The sequence below is a fragment of the Mus caroli genome, chromosome 2 (genome assembly GCF_900094665.2).
Source record: "Mus caroli chromosome 2, CAROLI_EIJ_v1.1, whole genome shotgun sequence".
NCBI lineage: Eukaryota > Metazoa > Chordata > Mammalia > Rodentia > Muridae > Mus > Mus caroli.
This window is the reverse complement of record NC_034571.1, coordinates 160,272,478-160,283,182: the sequence shown is the minus strand read 5'-3', so window position 1 is coordinate 160,283,182 and position 10,705 is coordinate 160,272,478. Positions and strand designations below refer to the sequence as shown.

Genomic DNA, 10,705 nt, shown 5'->3' with positions numbered 1-10,705 from the left:
TGGCTCTGTCTACATGTCTGCATACACACACACACACCACACACACACACACACACACTGCCCTTCTCCTCTGCCACTTGGATGAGAAACTGAGGGCTGGGTCTCTGCCCGATCTCTCTGGTTATGGCTGTGTGACTTCAGGCATATTACCTCATTAGTAATGGAATGGGTGTTGATTTCCTTATCTATCAAGGAATCCCATTTAGAGCACTGTGCCCAGACCAGGTGTTTCTCCTTCCCCTTAGGACATCTAGGCCCAGAGATGATGCTGTGAGGCTGGGACTCACACATATATGCACACACACATGCACACGCACACACACCAACTCATATGGAGAGACTGAGGCACGAGGAAGATTTCATTACTTGCCGTGGGGCTGCAGTTGGTAAGGTGGAACCCACAACCCCTCAAGTTTCACAGTAGCAGGCTGCACCCCAGAAGACGCCTCCACCCAAGAGCTCTGAGCTGTGGCCTGTGGGGAGTCACTGAAGTCTCTCTTTGTTGTTTCGTCACTGTAGAAAGGGGACAGTGACATCCTGGCCAGCCATAGGACTCAGCATGGTCACACACAGAGAGAATGGGTTTCGAAACTGTAAAGTGCTGTCCCCTCCAAACAACCATCACACCCTGCACAGAAGCATCCTGGCAAACAGATCATGGGCACGACACCATCTGCCTGCAAGTGATGGGTGGAGGAAGAACTAATCGTTATCCAATTATCTTCCCCGGAAAGACCAATTCCCTCCTCCGGCTTGGTTTTCTCCTAATTAGTGGTAAGAACAGGCCTTGCTGCCTGCCGCAGGCGCTAGGCTGTTATTCACCAAGTGTTGCTCCTCATTGTAGTATGCTAATATGCTGGTAATTAAAAGCCTCAGTGCTGTGTTAATAACTGTGTTGGGTTCGGAGAGAATAATTGCCTGACGCCCCACCCACAGCTCTGGAGTCTGGGGAGGCAGATGACATAGGAGGCCAGAAGTCTCCTTCCTGGGTACCCGCCTCTCTGGGCCACCTCCCTCAGCAACAGCTGACCTTTGTTTCAAGGTCACCCTCAGCTATAGTGAGTTTGAGATCAGCCTGGGCTACGTGAAACTCTGTCTCCAGAAGATAAAAATAAAAGAATCAATATGATTCTTCAAAGGAGCATTTGGGCTGAAGAGATGGCTGAACGATTAAGAATACCTGCTGAGCTTCCGGAGAGCCAGAGTTCAGTTCCCAGCACCAACTTTGGGAAGCTCACTCCTCCTGTAATCCTACTTCCGGGGGATCGAACACCAATACTCTCGTCTAGACTCCAGAGGCATCTCAAATGTGTCATATACACTCATACTGTTTAAAAAAACAAAAGGTAAAAGTTCATTAAATTTAGAAACAACAATGAGCATTGGGCAGGGATAGTTTCAATAAAGTCTCCATCTTTCTGCCCAAACCTCCCAGGCAAAATGCTAATGCACCCTGCTCTGGAGCAAGTGGCGGGACCGATAGGGACGTGGGACGGACACTATCAGTGACTCCCACCTTGAGGACTCTACAAATCCCTGCAGCCCCACATCCCCTGTTACAAGGCTCCACTATCGTGTTTCAGAGAAATTGAGATCTCTGGCTGGAGAATGCCAGACCCCTCACTGAGAGATGACGCCCAGGCCCGCTGTGACATTTCTCAGCCTGGCTTAGATGCAAGAGCTGAATTTCCAGCTCCCAGTGACGTGCAGAGGAGATAAAGCCCGAGCCAGATTTCACTCATGACTTTAAACGGTGAATTTAATTGGAATTCCCCCAACAGTGAGCCTCCTTCACAGAGTCCAAACCCAATTCGCCTTCGAAGCCTCCTCCTGCTGGACACAGCTAAACCCTACCATCCACATGGGTCAGATGATGGGTCCCGGAGGAGACTCTAGGAAGAGTCACTTCGTCTTTGTAGTCAGTCTTAGTTGCCAATTACTCAACTAACCATGTGCAGTGAGTGCAGAACTGCAGGCAGCCAGCCGTGCTGCCTCCCTGTTGTAGGTAGGGTACCATTCTCCAAGGTTACAGCCATCATCATCAGGGGAGGTGTGACTTTGTGCTAGAGACCCTTGAGGTCAGATCTGTTGTCTCCTGAGAGTTCCTCCTAGGAGGGTGTGCGGAAGGTCACCAGACTCTCACCTGAGATGTAGTAGTTCTCTACGCCTTACAGCCAGTTATGTATAATTCTATTCTATCTACATGGCCTGTTGTCACAAGAGATGCTAGAGTTTCTATACTGTGGAAGGTCAGCTGAGCTGGGGACTCCATCTTTGCAGCTACTGGTAAGTCATCATCCATGCTAGAGTGATGTCTCTGTGCTGGCTGGTTCTGTGTGTCAACTTGACACAGGCTGGAGTTATCACAGAGAAAGGAGCCTCCCTTGAGGAAATGCCTCCATGAGATCCGGCTGTGAGCCATTTTCTCAATTAGTGATGAAAGGGGGAGGGCCCCTTGTGGGTGGTGCCATCCCTGGGCTGGTAATGTTGGGGGCTATAAGAAAGCAAGTTGAGCAAGCCAGGGGGAGCAAGCCAGTAAGTAACATCCCTCCATGGCCTCTGCATCAGCTCCTGCTTCCTGACCTGCTTGAGTTCTAGTCCTAACTTCCTTTGGTGATGAACAACAATGTGGAAGTGTAAGCTGAATAAACCCTTTCCTCCCCAACTTGTTTCTTGGCCATGATGTTTTGTGCAGGAATACAAACCCTGACTGAGACAGCCTCCCATACTCCTGTGAGTAACCCTACACCTATCCCTGTAAGTAGGACCAACGAACATTGCTCTGCCCAGGCTGCCGCTGCTGCAATTGCACCTTGACTTGTCACTGGGGACCTATAAAGGGGTGGAATGTGTGTGACCCTTCTCTTGGGCTGAGATTGCACCTTGACTTGTCACTGGGGACCTATAAAGGGGTGGAATGTGTGCGACCCTTCTCTTGGGCACACAGACAGAGGCATGGGTCCCATTCACCATGTGAATTTAGCCAAGGACAGAAAGCAGCTCCAGGATTCAAGAGACACATAGGAAAAAACAACAGACAGCCTGATGCTGTGAGGACAGAGCTCTGACTGCCAGCCTTGAGACCAGAAAACACCTGCCCCTCTCTGCCAGGCTCTTCTCATGCTGTCCTCCCCTGAACTCCCCCGGGAGTTGTCCACAAGGGGCCCTGTGGTCCCCAGGGTGATGCTATACTGCTTTGGGAGGTCACTTGCATAGCACCCATACAGCACTGTGGGTGACCCCCTAGTGCCACAAAATAAGCCAAATAAACCATGGTTTCCCCCAGTCAGTGGCCACGTGATGAAGCAGAGCTGGTTCCTGGCTTCCTTGGTGTGGATGCTGGAGATGAACATGGATGGTAACGTAATTATTAATCTGTGGCTTGCTGCCCTAGCTCTGCCTGCTTTACGCCTGTCTACTCTATCTGCAGAAGCTCTGGAGTGTGAGTGTCAGTAACAACACCTTTTTCAGATGGGAACTGGGGACCAGAAAGCTTCCATGTCTTGCCCAAGGACACATAGCTGATGAGGAGCCACAAAGCCGAGACTTGGGGTTCTTTAGCCCTCCTGGTCATGCTTGTCGTACCTGCAGACTAGAAAGTGCTGGGGAGCACCGGGTCACATGGGGTTTGAAGAGACCTAGGGGTCACAATTGCCAGTGCACATGGTTATGTGACACCCACGACAGGGTGGGCACCCACCTCAGGTGACAAAGAGACACAAGGCTTAGCCGGGAATTCCCCAGAGCCCAAATTCCCACCCACGGTCTCTTGTCACAGGGTCCTCACAACCCAACCCATGCCAATCACTGTGCAGTTCCTGTAACCGTGACCTTAAATCACGAGCACAGTGCCTCTTCACCCCAGGCAGGAATACAGCCTTAAGCATTCCGAATTCCCTTTCCCACTGAGCCTCAGGGCTGATGCGCAGTTTCTTTTCTTTCTCTTTTTTCCTAATACCACATAATTACCTTTCTTCAATCATCCTGGCAGAACATGCGCTTTTCCATCTAACATTGAACCTTTTAAAAAAAAAAAAAAAACAGGGTAGGGAATGAAGACGCTGTATTTGCAATGCCCAGGAAAAAAAATAATAAATCTTGTTTGGCCCCTAGAGGGAAGACGAGCGGGGGAGAAAATGTTGGCTGTATTCATGGTTCCTGGGAGAGGTCACAGTGCTTATAAAGTAAAAGGCAAAGGACAGGATGGAGCAGAGCCCCCACTGCACCCCACCTCCACCCCCATCAACCCAGGTTGCCCTGGGATAGTCCTTCAGGGAGCCCACTGCTTCAGCCTCTCTCCACCCACGTGGTCATTGCTATGCAGGTCTTCATTGGCAAATGATGCAAACAGCCCGGATCCACAGAAAGAGGCAGAAGATGCAGATGAACTTTCCCCAGCAGAGCGAGCAAGCAAGCACTTGGAGCTGAGTCTCAATGGGAAGAGGTTTGCAAAGCTGGGCAACAGGGAGAGGTGGGGAGAGACAGGGGTCTGAAGGTACCCAGAAGGTGATACACACCTATGTGACCATGCTCCAGACTAATGGTGAGCTCAGGTTAAGTAAGAAAATGCCAGGCCATCCCTCCTCACACCAGGCTGTGTTGACATTAGTGTCCCCGGGCAGCCATGAATCTTGAAGTAGTAGCTGGCTATTACATTACAGCCCTGCTGACCACCATAACCTTTCCTGGTGGTCTGCGAAAGTCGAATGAATGCACTGTCACAGTCATGTTCGCACACCCCTGAGTTGGTAGTGGTTACTGGAGCCCTTGTCAATGAGGAAACTGAGGCACAGAGAGACACATGACTCACCCAGATCACTAAGGGAAGGGTTGGCCCTGGCTCCAGAAAGATCGTCACAGCAGCCTGTGGCCCCACTCTCCTGGCTCCCTATGGCCACTTTGTGACTCCTCTGCCCCTTCAGAAATCATAGGTTCCCCCTCTTCTCTGTGTGTGTGTGTGTGTGAGCTTGTGTGTGCATGTGTGCGTGTGTTTTAGCTTGTGTGCGCATGCGTGTGTGTGTGTGTGCAGTGTGTACACATGCTTTTGCATGTGTGCAGGGCATGTGTGTGTGCTTCTGGGACTGAACCCCGTGATCTCTCTCTGGAGGACCAGCTCCCCACATGCAGGTTAACACCAAGCTTCCACTTCCTCGGTTTGATCCACTTCGAAGCCACACAGAGAAGGCAGCCCAGCAGATGCCCAGCCTGGAGATGGCTCGAAATCCTAGCAAGATTCCTCTTCTCATTCAAAACAGAGAGGCAAAAAGGAGGAGGGGTGGTACTCTTTCCTTCTTTCCTATTGAGCTTCTTCCTCTGTCTGGAAAATGGATAGCATAATGGTCCCCAACTCTCGGGGTCATAGTAAGCATGATATTTAGCAATGTCTCCAAAGGTGGCCCAGCATGCGGGATCCCTGCTGGATCTGGGTGTTTTTGTAATTGGGTTGTCACACAGCAGTGTCCCGACCTGGGACTGCAGACTGGACGGTCAGACACTAGCTAAGCAAGAGCACGGGGCTTAGAAGGAGGCTCCAGTTTTATAGGCATGGCTGATCCCACCTGTGCTACACCAGTGCCCATAAGCCTATCCACCAGTCGTGGGGTTTCACCCATTACCCTGCCTCCCCATTTTATAAATTCCAGGAGGGAACTCAAGTCCAGGTTAAACTCTTTGTCTAAGGTCAACAGCTAAGGAGTTGCTGAGGTGGGATTTGAACTCAGCCAGCCTGACTTCAGAGACCAGATGGATAACCACAGTGCTACACTGCCTGCCAAATCTGGAGAAAAGTCTGCCTCAGAAAAGCATGGGCAAAGGCGTTGGCATTGCCTCCGCAACGCCTGCCCCAGCCAGCCCTACCACGCTTGGTGCCTGAGTCCCATCAGTTTTATTTTTAGCTCCTTGTTTTCATTATTTTCTTTCTTTTCTCTTTTCTTCTTTCTTCCTTTTAGGAAAGGGATTAGTCCTGAATGAAACCAAGTTCCAGACTTGTCCACGGTCAGAAGCTTCTAATTTTGAGAATGTTCATCTCTGGGTGAGTCTCCCCTCCTCAAACCAAAAATACAGTAACATTTGCAAAAGAGAATTTATCTTTACCTAAAACTATAATTAAATGGCTGCTGGCGGTTACCTTGACGACATTTTTTTTTAAGTCCTCCACTACAGCTCCCCACTCTGGATCATACAAACTTGGCAGTCAAATAAGTCAACAGGTTGCCCAGGAAACTGTTGCCTTGACAACCATGAAGATGGAAGGGGAATGGCAGGGTTGAGGAAGTGTCAGAGTCAGGGTGGCATGTCAAAGAAGAAAAGGCCCTTGTCACAGCCACAAGGCTCCCAAGCCTCACAGAGCCACCAAAGCGGGCCACAAACATGACTCCGCCCACCTGAAAAAGACCATGACAGGGACATCCTAAGCTGAGTGTCCGTTAACGGTCATTGAGGGCCACAGCATGAAGCACTGAGAGACTAAGTTTTCTCCCTAACTCCAAAAACATGTAGAGCCTACTAGACCGCTTTTTGACAATTTAAAGTCTGGGGGTAAGCAACATAAGTTGGGAGGTGAAGGTGCTTGCCACACAAGCCTGGTGGCCTGAGTTCAATTCCCAAACCCCCCACATAAAGATGGAAGGAAAGAACCAATGAGGTCCACAAAGTAGTCCTCTGACCGCCATATTCTCTCTCACACACACACACACGCACACACACACACACACGCACACGCACACACGCACACCTAGTAATATTAAGGTCTAGGTGGCCCTTGTCCAATCACCTTCCCATCCCCCATTCTAAAAAGCCAGTTCTACTTTGCTAGGGAGAGGTTGGGTGGAAACTGTAAAAGAGAGAAAGCTGAAACTTTGAACAAAGTCCCAAGAGTTCACAGATGAAAGCCAGCCGTGTGTCCTGGCACAGCATGCAAGGGGACACAGTGTTCCCATAATGGAGGTGTCGGCTGTTGTCTAGGGGATTGTTGAGTTTATTCCCTGGCACAAAACAGAGAGTTGAAGACAGGAAAAGACAGAGAAAAACCCAACATTATACATTCAGGATGGGAGAAGCCTATGGCTGGGAGTCTGTTACACAGTTAGTTGCTGGGTCCAGTTTTGCCTGAGGCCTCCTGGTACTTCTGCTTTCCCTCTTTGTCCCATCTAGACAGCCAACCCTGGATCTTCCTGCAGATTCTACACTCATCCTTTCTCTGCCTGGTTCTCCCCTGGTTTCCTGGTTCTCCTTCTCCTGTGGTTTCCTTCTACCTCCTCAAATACTCGTATCTAGTTCTAGGTGCGGCTGATGCTCCCTCCAGACTTGGCAGCGTCTAAGACGCTGGGTTGTCATCTTAGGAAAGATATGCTCTCATAGGCTAGAGGAGAGGCTCCAGATGGCACTCAGCTGCCTGGGTGTTCAGGACAGGCCTGCCCGGCAAAGGACTACCCTGGGCTGTGGTTGAAGATGCCACTTAGTAGTGAAGTGTTTGACCAGCATGCTCAAAGGCCCCAGGTTCTATCCCTAGTTCAATGACAGAGGAGAGGGAGAAGAGAGGAGAAAAAAGAAAAGAAAGGAAAACCAAGAAAAGGGAGAGATAAAGGGCCTACTTTGAAGCATTAGGATCCAAGTCTCATCCCTATAACCCCCCACATAAGAAGCTGGATATGAACCAGGAATGGTGGCACACGCCTTTAATTCCAGCACTCAGGAGCCAGAGGCAGGCCGATCTCTACAGGTTTTAGGCCAGATCTAGTCTATAGAGAAGGAGGGAGAAGTGGAGGAGGAAGAGGAAGAGGAACAAGAGGAGGAGGAAGAGGAAGAGGAGCTGGGTGTGATGGCCTAGGTCTATAACACCAGCAGTGGGGAGGCAGACATAGGTAGGACTCTCGGGCTCAGAGACCAGCCAGGCCACCCTAATTAGCAAGTCCCAGATTCCAGTGAGAGCGCCTATGTCCAAAATCAAGGTTGGTAGCTCCTGAGGAATTATATCAAAGGTTGGCCTCAGCTCTCTACGTGCACATGTAACACACACATGCACACACATACATATTATCCTGACCCAGATACTATAACTGGCTTTTGGGACAAATGCCTCAGCTCCAGCGGTCCCAATAAGCCAGACCCAGCCACCAACCAGTTGGGCAATGGTGAGAAGCAGAGATAGTAGACTCAACTATGGTCTTAGGAAACAAGTCTAGTGACCCCAAGTTTGCCTTGCAGGTGCTGCTACGAACTCTGTTTATGTAGAGGAGGAACTGAGGACTGGGCCTGCCCAACGCTGTAGTCCTGGTGATCTGTGGTCTGTCCATCACTGTTGGCTCAAGTCCCCCACCCCAAGTAGACCAGTAAGTATTGATCACCAGGGGCCCCATCTAGATCCACCAAGATGTCCTGCTTGAGGGTTCAGCCTCCCCATCCGAGATAACTGTTCTGCCTTGGGGTGCTGTCTGGTGAGGTCCTGCTGTTCCTGGGATCCAAAAAGACTACAGGTGTACGGACAAAGACCTGCTTCTCGGCCTTCAGCCTCTGGGGGGCGTGACTTGGGTTAGGCAGATTCCTTGGCAATGAGCACACCTTGGCAATAGTATGACCAGTGGGAGCCCGAGCAAAGTCAAGGAGACAGACCCAAAATGAAGGCAGAGGTGCCAGCCTTCATCCTGCAGATTTCTGTGGGCTCTAAAGCTAGTGAGAGAGTTCCTTCCTGGGATGATAGAAACAATGTCTGCCCCTCCTCCTAAGGTTCCAACAACAGACCTCCACAGTTCGCCCTGGGGTGAGCATGGGTGACCACAAAGCAGCCACACGGAAAGTCTGCACCCAGTGCACCCCATGGCTCCTCCATGCCTGCGTGGATGGAACTCTTCAGTCTTCTTTCTTTCTTTTCCAGCCAGATGTTTCTCTCTAATGAATTGACCGTTACATTTTCAAATTTCTGAAATGGCCAAGAGACGGTAGAAAGACATTTATTTAGGCACCTGCTTGAAACCAACAGCTTCAGCCAACTGCTGGCCTTGATTCAGGGCCAAGAAGCCCTTCCTGCCCAGCCTATGCACCCTGAAGCCTAAGCATTTAGGGAAGAACTGAATACAAATGGCTGGAATCTCAGGTGAGGGTAAAATGACCCTTCCCACCCTCTCCTGTAAGACAATGCCGCCAGATCTTAAACAGCCTAGTAATGGACTTTTTTTTTTCTCTGCATAGCCCTGGAATTTGCCTATAGACTGGGCTGGTCTTCAACTCACAGAAACCTGCCTGTGCCTGCCTCCCAAGTGCTGGGATTAAAGGTATGCGCCACCACGCCCACGGTGGACCATTGTAAGCTGGGACCGGCTGATCTGACCAAGATGGTGGCTGTTTGACTTACCAAACCAAGTTCCAGAGCAGCAGTCAAGACAGCTTTAAGTCCCTTTTAGCCATACTGAATCAAAGATGGCACACCTGCCAATCACAGAGATATCACAGGAGGCCTTGGAAGATGGCCTGCCCTGCAGTGAACGTTTGTCCTTGTCAACAATGTTCCCAACACCGGGGCAGTGGGGAAGGCTGGGCCATTCACAGTCACGTGCATCAAACCCTCAAAGACTTCAGATCTCTCGACAAGAAAATATGGCCTTCAGTCCAAAGGGAGTAAGAGATAGTTTATTCTGGAGCCGAATACGAGAGGCTTATAAACACAATACAGGTTGCTTCAAATCCCAAGTCCCCCTGCCGAAGTGTCTGTATGAGATTTTATTAGTTATATAAGAGAGAAAGTCATAAATCAAGGCATTTATCAAAGATATTGCTGGGAGCCACGTGGGGTGGGGGGTGTACCTCTGAAACCCTGTCCTGGGTTTCAGATGCTGTCTGATAACATTAATGGCTTTTGAGTTGGTGGAAGCCAGGAGTTTGCTAATACATCGAGTGTGAATACATCGCCTGTGTGTGTGGTGTGCAGGTGAATGTGGGGGTGCACTCGTCCGTGTGCACACATGTAGGGGCCAGAGGACGTCAGGTACCTTCCTGCCTCGAGGCAGGGTCTCAGCTCAGCTGTCTGGCCAGTGAGCTCCCAGGATCTATCTGTCTTCACTTCTCAGTGTACAACTGTTCCGTATGCAGCTCCAAGTATCTGGGGATTCAACCCCCATCCTTGCTGCTTGCACGGTGAACATTCTTAACCACCGAGCCGTCATCCCCCTGGGTCCCTAAGATATGCTTTAAACGTTTTGATTGTCACAAGGATATTCTGTCAGACACAGGGGAGGGCAATGGACAGCTTTCAAAGGGACTGAAAATAGCCCAAGATAATTTGGGTCTGGACTGCAACGTTTTAACTCTCCATAATCACCAAGTTCAGTCATTTGACCTTGTGGGCTCTTTAACGCAGGCGCAGCCTTTTATGCTCTGGGAACTTCCCTTCACAGCTCCAGAGTTCAATACTTTAATAAAAAAAAACTATTGGCTTCCTTCTACAGCAAAGTCCCCGGGGTCCACCAAGGCGTGGAATAGCTCTTTGGTGGACAGAAATTGCCCTTTAAGCCTGAATGTGTGTCTCCAGAGCCCTCGGGATGAGGCTCCCAGGAGGCCCAGAGCCCTGGCTTTTAGTGTAGCCGTGGAATTGACTGGAAGGATGCTAAATTCTTTCCAAATGCCAAAAGGATTGCTGCAAGGAGGGGGGAAACCATGCAGGAAACTCCCGGCCACCCACACCCACCAGGCATGGCTTAGGAACAGAAGACCC

General features: G+C 50.2%; 1 non-coding gene across 1 annotated transcript; it reads right to left on the bottom strand.

Moving 5' to 3' along the window:
• Positions 1–8,874: 8,874 nt before the first annotated feature.
• On the bottom strand, positions 8,875–9,011 carry LOC115030468. The gene has a single exon (XR_003836064.1). It is a non-coding gene; the product is annotated as a small nucleolar RNA SNORA2/SNORA34 family (small nucleolar RNA).
• Between the last annotated feature and the right edge of the window lie 1,694 nt (positions 9,012–10,705).